This window comes from Lynx rufus, unplaced genomic scaffold, assembly GCF_022079265.1.
Source record: "Lynx rufus isolate CCGP_SWC_20201006 ecotype Redwood Valley unplaced genomic scaffold, mLynRuf1.p SCAF_6, whole genome shotgun sequence".
NCBI lineage: Eukaryota > Metazoa > Chordata > Mammalia > Carnivora > Felidae > Lynx > Lynx rufus.
Window position 1 is genome coordinate 84,906,153 of NW_025814878.1, and position 13,852 is coordinate 84,920,004.

The window sequence follows — 13,852 nt, forward strand, 5'->3', positions numbered from 1 at the left end:
TAGATTTATTCCTAGGTATTTTATGCTTCTTGGTGCAATTGTGAATGGGATCAGTTTCTTTATTTGTCTTTCTGTGGCTTCATTGTTAGTGTATAAGAATGCAACTGATTTCTGTACATTGATTTTGTATCCTGCAACTTTGCTGAATTCATGTATCAGTTCTAGCAGACTTTTGGTGGAGTCTATCGGATTTTCCATGTATAATATCATGTCATCTGCAAAAAGCGAAAGCTTGACTTCATCTTTGCCAATTTGGATGCCTTTGATTTCCTTTTGTTGTCTGATTGCTGATGCTAGAACTTCCAGCACTATGTTACACAACAACGGTGAGAGTGGGCATCCCTGTCGTGTTCCTGATCTCAGGGAAAAAGCTCTCAGTTTTTCCCCGTTGAGGATGATGTTAGCTGTGGGCTTTTCATAAATGGCTTTTATGATCTTTAAGTATGTTCCTTCTATCCCGACTTTCTCAAGGGTTTTTATTAAGAAAGGGTGCTGGATTTTGTCAAAGGCCTTTTCTGCATCGATTGACAGGATCATATGGTTCTTCTCTTTTTTTTTGTTAATGTGATGTATCACGTTGATTGATTTGCCAATGTTGAACCAGCCCTGCATCCCAGGAATGAATCCCATTTGATCATGGTGAGTAATTCTTTTTATATGCTGTTGAATTCGATTTGCTAGTATCTTATTGAGAATTTTGGCATCCATATTCATCAGGGATATTGGCCTGTAGTTCTCTTTTTTTACTGGGTCTCTGTCTGGTTTAGGAATCAAAGTAATACTGGCTTCATAGAATGAGTCTGGAAGTTTTCCTTCCCTTTCTATTTCTTGGAATAGCTTGAGAAGGATAGGTATTATCTCTGCTTTAAACGTCTGGTAGAACTCCCCTGGGAAGCCATCTGGTCCTGGACTCTTATTTGTTGGGAGATTTTTGATAACCGATTCAATTTCTTCGCTGGTTATGGGTCTGTTCAAGCTTTCTATTTCCTCCTGATTGAGTTTTGGAAGAGTGTGGTTGTTCAGGAATTTGTCCATTTCTTCCAGGTTGTCCAATTTGTTGGCATATAATTTTTCATAGTATTCCCTGATAATTGTTTGTATCTCTGAGGGATTGGTTGTAATCATTCCATTTTCATTCATGATTTTATCTATTTGGGTCATCTCCCTTTTCTTTTTGAGAAGCCTGGCTAGAGGTTTGTCAATTTTGTTTATTTTTTCAAAAAACCAACTCTTGGTTTCGTTGATCTGCTCTACAGTTTTTTTAGATTCTATATTGTTTATTTCTGCTCTGATCTTTATTATTTCTCTTCTTCTGCTGGGTTTAGGCTGCCTTTGCTGTTCTGCTTCTAGTTCCTTTAGGTGTGCTGTTAGATTTTGTATTTGGGATTTTTCTTGTTTCTTGAGATAGGCCTGGATGGCAATGTATTTTCCTCTCAGGACTGCCTTCGCTGCATCCCAAAGCGTTTGGATTGTTGTATTTTCATTTTCGTTTGTTTCCATATATTTTTTGATTTCTTCTCTAATTGCCTGGTTGACCCATTCATTCGTTAGTAGGGTGTTCTTTAACCTCCATGCTTTTGGAGGTTTTCCAGACTTTTTCCTGTGGTTGATTTCAAGCTTCATAGCATTGTGGTCTGAAAGTATGCATGGTATAATTTCAATTCTTGTAAACTTATGAAGGGCTGTTTTGTGACCCAGTATATGATCTATCTTGGAGAATGTTCCATGTGCACTCGAGAAGAAAGTATATTCTGTTGCTTTGGGATGCAGAGTTCTAAATAGATCTGTCAAGTCCATCTGATCCAGTGTCTCATTCAGGGCCCTTGTTTCTTTATTGACCGTGTGTCTAGATGATCTATCCATTTCTGTAAGTGGGGTGTTAAAGTCCCCAGCAATTACCACATTCTTATCAATAAGGTTGCTTATGTTTATGAGTAATTGTTTTATATATTTGGGGGCTCCGGTATTCGGCGCATAGACATTTATAATTGTTAGCTCTTCCTGATGGATAGACCCTGTAACTATTATATAATGTCCTTCTTCATCTCTTGTTACAGCCTTTAATTTAAAGTCTAGTTTGTCTGATATAAGTATGGCTACTCCAGCTTTCTTCTGGCTTCCAGTAGCATGATAAATAGTTCTCCATCCCCTCACTCTGAATCTAAAGGTGTCCTCAGGTCTAAAATGAGTCTCTTGTAGACAGCAAATAGATGGGTCTTGTTTTTTTATCCATTCTGATACCCTATGTCTTTTGGTTGGCGCATTTAATCCATTTACATTCAGTGTTATTATAGAAAGATACGGGTTTAGAGTCATTGTGATGTCTGTCTGTTTTATGCTTGTAGTGATGTCTCTGGTACTTTGTCTCACAGGGTCCCCCTTAGGATCTCTTGAAGGGCTGGTTTAGTGGTGACAAATTCCTTCAGTGTTTGTTTGTTTGGGAAGACCTTTATCTCTCCTTCTATTCTAAATGACAGACTTGCTGGATAAAGGATTCTTGGCTGCATATTTTTGCTGTCTAGCACCCTGAAAATCTCGTGCCAATTCTTTCTGGCCTGCCAAGTTTCAAAAGAGAGATCAGTCACGAGTCTTATACGTCTCCCTTTATATGTGAGGGCACGTTTACCCCTTGCTGCTTTCAGAATTTTCTCTTTATCCTTGTATTTTGCCAGTTTCACTATGATATGTCGTGCAGAAGATCGATTCAAGTTACGTCTGAAGGGAGTTCTCTGTGCCTCTTGGATTTCAATGCCTTTTTCCTTCCCCAGTTCAGGGAAGTTCTCAGCTATTATTTCTTCAAGTACCCCTTCAGCACCTTTCCCTCTCTCTTCCTCCTCTGGGATACCAATTATGCGTATATTATTTCTTTTTAGTGTATCACTTAGTTCTCTAATTTTCCCCTCATACTCCTGGATTTTTTTATCTCTCTTTTTCTCAGCTTCCTCTTTTTCCATAACTTTATCTTCTAGTTCACCTATTCTCTCCTCTGCCTCTTCCATCCGAGCCGTGGTGGTTTGCATTTTGTTTTCCATTTCCTTTAAAGCGTTTTTCAGCTCCTCGTGACTGTTCCTTAGTCCCCTGATGTCTGTAGCAAGAGATTCTCTGCTGTCCTGTATGCTGTTTTCCAGCCCAGCGATTAATTTTATGACTATTATTCTAAATTCACTTTCTGTTATATTATTTAAATCCTTTTTGATCAGCTCATTAGCTGTTGTTATTTCCTGGAGATTCTTCTGAGGGGAATTCTTCCGCTTGGTCATTTTGGATAGTCCCTGGTGTGGTGAGGGCCTGCAGGGCACTTCCCCTGTGCTGTGGTGTATAACTGGAGTTGGTGGGCGGGGCCGAAGTCCGACCTGATGTCTGCCCCCAGCCCACTGCTGGGGCCACAGTCAGACTGGTGTGTGCCTTCTCTTCCCCTCTCCTAGGGGCGGGATTCACTGTGGGGTGGCGTGGCCCGTCTGGGCTACTTGCACACTGCCAGGCTTGTGATGCTGGGGATCTGGCGTATTAGCTGGGGTGGGAAGGCAAGGTGCACGGCGGCAGGGGGGGCAGGCTTAGCTCGCTTCTCCTTAGGTGATCCACTTCAGGAGGGGCCCTGTGGCAGCCGGAGGGAGTCAGATCGCTGCCGGAGGTTTGGCTCCGCAGAAGCACAGAGTTGGGTGTTCGCGCAGAGCAAGCAAGTTCCCTGGCAGGAACCGGTTCCCTTTGGGATTTTGGCTGGGGGATGGGCGGGGGAGATGGCGCTGGCGAGCGCCTTTGTTCCCCGCCAAACTGAGCTCTGTCGTCCGGGGGCTCCGCAGCTCACCCTCCCTTTGTCCTCCAGCCTTGCCGCTTTCCGAGCAGAGCTGTTAACTTATGACCTCCCAGACGCTAAGTCGCGCTTGCTGTCGGAACACAGTCCGTCAGGCCCCTCCGCTTTTGCAAGCCGGACTCGGGGGCTCTGCTTGGCTGGCGAGCCACCCCTCCGCCCCGGCTCCCTCCCGCCAGTCCGTGGAGCGCGCACCGCCTCGCCGCCCTTCCTACCCTCTTCCGTGGGCCTCTCGTCTGCACTTGGGTCCGGTGACTCTGTTCTGCTGATCCTCTGGCGGTTTTCTGGGTTATTTAGGCAGGTGTAGGTGGAATCTAAGTGATCAGCAGGACGCGCGGTGAGCCCAGCGTCCTCCTATGCCGCCATCTTCCCAGAATCCTGTAAAGTAGTTTTTTAAATGTCCATAGTTTTCTACAATCTGAGAGATGGTTATGAAATACAAATGATATACTATCTAACTGACTGTTTAATTTTGATTTCTGTGTCACAAAATATTGTAGTTCAGTTCTTTGTGCAAATATCAACTTTTATAACTTTTGACAGCTGTAAACATCAATTTTTATTGTTAGAATATTAAAGTTGTTTAGATACAATTTTGAATTATATAGCCAACCACAATCAATATCAAGCACTTTTCTGCTCTAGAGGTTCCTTAACTTAGTAGGATAATTGCTTTTACCATGACAATATGCTTTACTAAAATGTGTATTCATATAATCATTACAAAGATAATTATATCTTCAATGTTGAATATAATTATTTTGCAATAATTATCACAATAAAACCTGAAGATGACATTAAATGCATTAACTTCCAAAATACAAAATCAAGCTATTCAGTTATGTAATAATATGGATATAAGTATGTCATCATTCAACTATTTGCAAAAGTATTCTGTTCATGAATCTAACACCTTTATAGCCATCACTTTTTATTTTGTAAACTCTTAAAAAACTTTTAATCAAAAACAAGTAGAATTAATCAGTACAGTCATTTGATCTCAATGAGAAGTCGTGCTTTCCCTATATGCAACTTCTATAGATGCCTGTATTAAATCCTGTTTGGTTTCAGTACTATTGTCTTAAAACAATGTTTAACATGAATTAGATGCTAATATTGTTACTTTAACATTTTTGTTTCTTGTGCTCTACATGTGATCAGGGGTGTCCCTGTTGGATGATAAATGTCGGGGTGCATTTGGAGAAAGTTATTTATCTTCAACATTTTAAGGAAACAAATTCAGCGTATTATTTCTCATTAAACTTGGATGTTTATATTTTTAGTACATTACTACTTAAGAGATCTATTGTAACATTTTTTAAAGTATTGCAATCAGGAAAAACAAATAAGTAGTCTTACACCATTCAGTGAAAGATGAAACTTCTGAGGCAACAGTATTCAGATTTTAAGCATCCAGGTTCTTAATAGGTTCTGCAACAGGACTACTGAAACCTTATTTCCCAAATTCCATATACACCTAACAATAATTCCTCATGTTTGCTCCTGGCCCTCTTAACTGTTCAGCCTGGTGGCCTCATTCATTTCAGATGCCAAGGCACAGGCTGTGCCCTCACTGGTTAGTACAGCATATTTCCTGCCACATAAACTAGTTCCCTCACAGGCCCAGAAAACAGAAGCACACAGTCCACTGCTCACATCTGAACACAAACCGTAACACGACTAAGAATCTTTCACGCCATTCTTGAAAGAGAGGTATTAGTAATGTAGTATCTAGAAAGAGTTAGAGGAAAAAAAAAAACTTTTATCTATCTTTTGGTTTTGGCCAGTTGTAAAATTTGGGAGCTTTGTTAAGTTTACAAGTGTCTCACATTAGTAGATAAGACTACGGCGGAAGTTTACAAAGTGGAAGTCTACCAAAATCAACTATATAACAAAAAATACTTTGTTGAATATGAAAAACCTGTAACAAATTCTAAACTTGATGTGACAACAGGACAAGGGTTGCAAAATGGGACTGTCCAGCCCAACTATAAACATATGGTGATTCATCTATGTGTGGGAAAATCCAAATCTATGAAATCAACCGGGTGTATATCATGTATATCAGCCAATTCCTAGATTCCTAGATATAGATATAGATATAGATATAGATAGATATGGATATATAGATATATATTTTTTTAATTTTCTGAAGTGGATCCAGATCCTGAAATGGAAAGGTATTTGTGGTAAGATTCTACATAATGTTTGGAATGACTAACGTAAAAACTAGAGTTCTTGGATATTTGGTTCTACCTCTCGTAGTTTTTATGCTTTCAGAATCCCTTTACCTTATTTGCCTCCAATAGTAGCATTTCCATCATTTATCTGTGCCTAACTTATTCACTAAATACTATGACATTCTCCTACATTTGAGGTATAGCATCCGTGCCAAGTGACCACACTGCAGCCAAGCTGAGTCTGTGCTGGAGTCAGAAACACTCATGATACTCATTTCATTTTGTGTGGAAGATTAGATAACTGAAACTATAATCCAAGAATATTTGAATTAGTCAGATTCTTTGGTATCTTATTTTAATTTTTAGGCAATGGCAAAATCATAATTTGAAAACTAAATTTTATTAGAGTATTAGACGGTAGTAGTTTTTACATGGCATGAAGTCCAATAGACAACGTTAGTCATTTCACTTCTCCTTCTCTACTTCAGAACCTAACCCACCAAGGTTTGCTCTTTTTGTTAACTTAATCTGAACTTGTTCTTACTACTTCATTACTTCCTTAATAGGAAAAATAAAAGAATAGGTCTACTCCTATTCTTTATTTTCTAAACTACTTTTAGAAGCCATTATGATTTGACTATGGACCATCAATTTTTTTTTTATATGAAGTTTATTGACAAATTGGTTTCCATACAACACCCAGTGCTCATCCCAAAAGGTGCCCTCCTCAATACCCATCACCCACCCGCCCCTCCCTCCCACCCCCCATCAACCCTCAGTTTGGACCATCAATTTAAAAGACTTTGTATCCTGACTATGATTACTTGGAATTGCCAGATAATATAGAAGTGCTTCAGGTTTTTACTCTTAAACTGAAAATTATCCTTCCTTGCAGTGTTTCAGGGAAACCTAATGGGTAAATGCATGTGACTGTCCCTAAAAATTATGTGATGCAGGGTCAGCTGGGTGGCTCAGTCAGTTAAGTGTCTGACTTTGGCTCAAGTCATGATCTTGTGGTCCCTGGGTTTGAGCCTCACGTAGGCCTCTGGGGCTCTGTGCTGACAGCTCAAAGCCTGAAGCCTGCTTCAGATTCTGTCTCCCTCTCTCTCTGCCCCTCCCCCACTCATTCTCTGTCTTTGTCTCTGTGTCTGTCTCAAAAATGAATACACATTAAAAAATTTAAAAGAAAATTTTAAAAAATTAAAAATTACATGATGCAGAGAAAGGGTTGAATAAAGGAAAGGTAAGTTGAAACCTAATTTTGAAGCAGTACTCAACTTTTGAAAATAAATCTAGGGGCGCCTGGGTGGCGCAGTCGGTTAAGCGTCCGACTTCAGCCAGGTCACGATCTTGCGGTCTGTGAGTTCGAGCCCTGCGTCGGGCTCTGGGCTGATGGCTCGGAGCCTGGAGCCTGTTTCCGATTCTGTGTCTCCCTCTCTCTCTGCCCCTCGCCCGTTCATGCTCTGTCTCTCTCTGTCCCAAAAATAAATAAACGTTGAAAAAAAAATTTAAAAAAAATAAAATAAATCTAAAGAGGTTATACATTCATTGCCTCACATATATTTATTGAGTATCTACTCTATGTCACTCTGCAAAGCACTGAGGATACATGAGTAAGGAACGTTAAACAAAAAAAAGACAGTACCTCTATCCTTATAGAGCTTTGAATATTAGTGAGATTCTAAAAAAAAATCTAGACAAAGGTTAAGCCAATTTCCTTGTGATCTAAGACCTTTCCACTGCAAGTTTTTCTCATGCTAGTGCCATACTTTCGCAGTCTTAGAAATATAGACAGGAATCCCTCTGTAACAAAGCCTTTAGCTTTGTCATATAGTAAGCAGGTTTACTGAGTTTCTTCCCTTGTCAAATCACTGATTAGAATTGGTAGCATCTAAAAGACATATACTAGAGTATAATAAAAGGTGAGAGAAAAAGAAGATCTCATTTATCTGGTAAATAAGAGGTTTTTGCACCTGCTCAAAATGACTTTTGGTTGGAACAAACTTTTCAAATGTCAGGATAATTCAGAGTGGCAACCGGCGAATATCCAATTTTTCACATGATCAACTAAGCCAAACCTCAGCTTCTCCAACTCTGTAAGTCTATCTATCACTAATTGAAAAACAGGAGAAAACTCAAATAATGGCTACAACATTTGAGTTAAGAAATCCAGAGTCTAGACTGCATTACTTTTCATAGGTGAAATGTCTATTCTGGACCTCTATAACTAAACTGTTTTCACTTTTTCTGGTTGATTAATAAGGCTCAGAAATTTTATTTTCCCTGGAACTCATCTCCTTTGTACCTACAATCTTAGGAGAATTTCTACCCGAAATATAATCATGAAGCTATATTTATTATTTTTTCACTAAAAAGTTAAAATAAGAGCTATATCACACTAAACCTCAAGTCCAATCTTTTAAAAATCTGATTGCCAAACAACATAGTAGATTAAAAATTATATTTCTTAAAAATGTTTGTAATATTCAAAACATTATGAAAAATAATACCCAAAAGACTTTTTATTAAATCTTGGTGCAATGAGATTAATTTAATTTATTGATAGATAAAACATTATTCAACATTTTTTTATATTATAGTGATAGGCTTGATTGCTGATTTAATGGACACTAAATTGATGGTAAAATGCCAGTTTAATTTGCTCAATCACTAAAAAAAAATGTATCCAAGGAAATAAATTAACCAAATATATCCCTCTTTCTCTCCCTCTCCATCTTATTAACCCAGTATTTTCCAAAAAGGCTTTCCTAATGTTCAATTTCTGTAGAAAAATACAAATTTCAGAAACCAGTTTAACAAAATTAGCAACAACAAAAATAATCATGATCTTGTCATGAGTTGGGTAAAATATCCAAACTGTTTGAATAGGGACTCACTTGCCCCAATTATTTCAAAACAATTTGTCTAAATTCAAGTTGAAATAATAATTTATAGAAATATTAACTTCAAATTACAATATAAATATATATTTTTTTCTACTGTCAACAGAGCTGTAGGCATAGAAAGACATAGATCCAATTAGGTAAACAATTAATGGAGACTTAGTTTAAGTGCATCAAACCCAATTTTATCATCCAGATATAATCTAGTAAACTTCTATTATGGTCTTCAGACAGAATTTTTTGCGGTGAGAATAGGAATTGTATAGGCTGTAATGTTGTACGTGTTATACAAATGATTGTACCCAAAAGATGAGAAGTCGAGCCACAAATCTGCCCGAAGCCATGACCGTATTCCAAGCTCACCTAGTCTAAAGAGAATATAGCATTTTCTTAATTATTTAGTCCAGAGAATGAATCTTTATCTAACTAGTTTGGCCTTGGGGAGAGCATGTCAATTTAATTACATCTAATTATTCTGCTTTGGCTAATATTTATGGTGTCTACATGACTCTGGAAGAATGGGATATGAGAATTATTTAAGAAATAGGCCAAGAGATCTTGGGTACATACATATTAGCAGAAGAGAGGAATGCCCTTAATAAGAAGGATTTTCATAAATAAGTCCTTATAGACTTTCAAGTCTAACCTAGGCATGCAAATTAAATAGCTCTTAAATTTAACCTCCCCCCTGAGCATGTCCAGGCACTAGAACAATGTAGATTGTACCTGCTATGAAATTATAATTCCAATTAGAGAGCCCCTATTCTGCTCTGGGAGTGTCTTACAGTCATGTGGCCACCTTCAAAAAAAGAAGTGGAAGATGAAGAAAAAAAAAAAGAAAGAAAGAGAGAGAATGAAAGGTGGGGAAAGGAAAGGAAAAACAAAAGAAAAATTATATGGAGGTTTTCAAACCAAAACTGACACAGATAGTAAGTACAATGAATAAAATAAAGTGGATCGTTATGTAGGATGCTTTAATAATAATACTGTTATCCAGATTAAAGGCCTGAAATTTATTAACAAAAATATAATTTGTTATCTATTATTAGTTTCACAAGTTGATTTCCTGTAAGAAGCAGACTCTGAAAAAAGCTTACTGTGCAGGAAGGTAATTGAAGAGGTCTCTTCAGATGAACACCTGTGAGACAGGGGAATGTAGGTTTAGGGAGAGGGAAAAAAAAATGAGCTGTGTTTTGGTCCCAGTGAAGGTCTCAGATACCTCACAGAAAGCTTTAATGCTGAGATGGCCCATCAGATTTGTCTTGAGTTAGGGAGAGGGCAGTGGGCATTTACATTTCTGCATGACCAGCAGTTTTGGGTTATGGGATGCTACTGATAAGAATTGTGACTTTGAGTAAAGCAGTTTGATTCAACAAAAGCTGTTCCTAATGATGGTTGACAGTTGAAGACTGTGTTCTGGTAGTTCCCCCAGTAACTGGGGAAATAAATCCTCTATTCCTAAAGAAGGATTTGAGCCAGGGCAGAGACTAGGGTGAGGTGAGTAGGGTACCAAAGGAACGAAATTCAAGAAGGTGTTGGCTTGTATTTCTTTGAGAATGAGTATCTCCTTACATTGTGCCCTTTGTTCATCGTTGTCCCACTTTAGTGCTGGCCTTTTTCAGAACACTGCATCATGGATTCCACCACAAACCACTCTTATTTTGTTCAAATGCACTTCCTTCTATCAGGTCTGAAAGTAGTGCCAATAGGACTCCAGAGGGTTCCTCCTCCTGGGGGAACTTTAAAAAATAAGGCTTAATTGAGTGAACTATCGTCCCAGTGTTCATTGTTGTGAACAGCTACTGTAGCTGGTCACAGGTTGTAAATTATGCAATTATCTACTATCCATTCTAGATACCACACCTCCTCAGACAGCATCTCTGTTGGCCCTAATGACCTTTCTGGGGATATATTCCAAATCCTCAACCTTCAATAATCTGTGCCCTTGGGCACCATGTCCTTTTCAAGACACAGTGTCTACTCTTGTTTATTTGCTGTCACCTGGGCAAGAGAATACTAAGAAACACACAAGTGAATTATCTACATAATATATATTCCTCTTGTGTCCACTATGTAACACAAATCCTGTCTCCAATTTCCCGTCCATCACTTTAGTTTCCTTACCAAGATTGTACTCTTGCCTGACGATGTCTTGTGAAGATCCTAAGGTTCTCAGGTGGTAGCTATGACTTATTGTTCCAAGGTATTCTTGCAGTGTCCCTAGTGGACATAATCTACCAGGAACCAGAACTTCTGAACTCACAAAGCCTAAATAGAAAGCACAAATTCTCTAAGTGGGTCATTGGCAGTGGTAGTAAAAGGAACCACGCCTGTGCTTGGCCCTTGTATGTTCAAGCAAAATATTCTACCTACTGGGGACACCACACAATGTGTGTATATTTAAAGTGCATGTATATATATAAAGTGCATGTATAAAGTGCATGTTACCATGTAATACAAAGATCTTCACACATTATGCTTACTCCTATATATCCTACCACATGCTTTTGCCTTGAATTTCTTTTTTAATTAAAAAAAAATAATGTTTATTTGAGAGAGAAAGAGAGAGAGAGAGAGAAAGCACAAGGGGGGAGAGGCAAAGAGGGAGAGAGACACAAGATTCGAAGAAGGCTCCAGGCTCTGAACTGTCAGCACAGAGCCCAATGCAATGCACAAACTCAGGAACTATGAGATCATGACCTGAGTCGAAGTCAGATGTTTAATCAACTAAGCCACCCAGGTGCCCCTTACATTTTTTTTAAACTTTTATTTATTTGAGAGAGAGAAAGACAGAGAGAGAGAGAGACAGAGACAGAGACAGAGACAGAGAGACAGAGGCAGAAAGAGAGGGAGAGAGAGAATCCCAAACAGGCTCCATGCTGTCAGCAAAGGGTCCAATGCAGGGATCAAACTCATGAACCAAACCATGAGATCATGACCTGAGCTGAAATCAGAGCTGGCTGCTTAACTAACTGAGCTACCCAAGCACTCCTTGCCTTGTATTTCTTTGATCCTTATTTCTAATCTTTATCCTTCTGGATCACTGACCAACCAGGAAAGTTATTGGATATTGTCCATGAATCCATATATATTCTAAATTTGAGTCACTTATTTTGCAACACAGAATGGATACACAGGTGTGTAGGACAAAATCCTGCCCATTGGGCAGATTTTCCCTTGCAAATGTCTTTAAAGAAACCTTCTGAATGAAACTGTTGTCAATTGCTGTCCATTTATGCTAAGTACACATGTATTGAGCTGATCTATCTATTATCCAAGTCTGGGCTTTTTTTTGCCATAGTAATAAAGTATCCCCCCGTGTAGGTGTGAATTGAGAGACAGTACTTGTGCAAGAGTGGTGTATGACATAGGGTTTTTTGACTACTTGTTTGTGGAGCTTGCCTGTGCCCTCTGATCCTAGATATGCTACTTCCATCTTAAATAGATAGTTGCTATGCTCACCTGAACTTAAAACTTATTGGGTCAAGAATAACTCTAACTTCTTGTTCTGCATTGCACATTTCCAAGTGTGCAACATGCTGTCTCCATAACCCAAAGAAACCTGCCATTCAGTGTTTTCCTCTTAGGGAAGGAGGTACAAAATACAATGGTTTGTCCTTTACTATAGAAACAATGCCCTGGGATGACTCAGACCACTGAACTCCTAAAAATTATGGATAGGCTACATCTCTGAATCTTTGCAAAGTCACTGGAATGCTGTGACTTGCCAAGGCTTTGTATGTGCTGGCCACATTTTGCTATGTATGATGATATTAATATATCACCGACTGGTTTCACCCATGTTTGATGTTCTGGGGGATATCTCAATAGTCCAGATATGTTACAGTCCACATTATATTATAACAGAGAAGAATAATTAACACAGCAAAATCTATGAATATATTCTATTATTTATTTTGAGTGAATGTGAAGTAGTTCTGATTCTCTACCTTCACACCACAGGAAAGAATGCATTCGCTTTATCAGTACCTACATACCATGTACCTTAGGAGGTATTTAATCTGCTTTAGCAAAGATACCACATCTGTCATGAAGGCTACAGTGAGTGTTACTTCTTGGTTGGATCTCTGGTAGTCCACTGTCATCTTCTAAGGTTTGTGTGATTTTTGTAGGGGAAAATTGGTGAAGTAAACAAAGTTACAAAGGGAACATTTACTCCAGTAAATTTTTGCACTAATTTTTGCTATTTCCTCTAGAATATGATATCATTTGGATATTTTCAGACATTTACACTCACTACAATGCCCTATAGTACACACACACACACACACACACCTGGTCTCTAGATATAGGTATAAAATAGGACACTGTGCCCAAAAATTCTCCACTTGTACAATCCCTTGTTCAAGTGTGCAGTTATCTATATAAATAGTTGTAGACCACTTTGGGTAAAGATTGGGGAAGTATAACCATGTACACTTGCTATAGTATTTCAGAGTCTTTATTTCTAAAAACCTCGATTTTCATTCAGTATGTTTCAAGTGTAAAACCAGCTCAGATCTGGAAACAATAGAGTGGTTAATGAATTCTTGTTGGGGCAAAAGTCCTCAGCTTATTCAGCCATCTTTAATTACTTTCTACTATATAGCTTAAGCAACAAACTTCTATGTTCTCAGCCTATTCCATTGGAAGCTCTGAAGTTGGGATAGAATTTTAGAGTTGATCTACTTTGGGCAAGTAGTTTATGGCATCATACCCAACATGAATCAGTCACTGGATACATATTGTCCTTGGAAGGAGGTATGAACTTGGGCAAAGTATTTTTCTTCAAATTGGAAATCTCTAAAGAGGCCTGACATCTGAGACCCATCTTTCATCAGCACTACCAAGAGTTGGGGAGAATAATCTTTCATTCCTGGGGCAGCTGTGGATCTGGTTAGCATATCAGAGTGTCCAATACATTCTGAGCTTTATTTGTTTTCTATCAATCTCAGCAATCT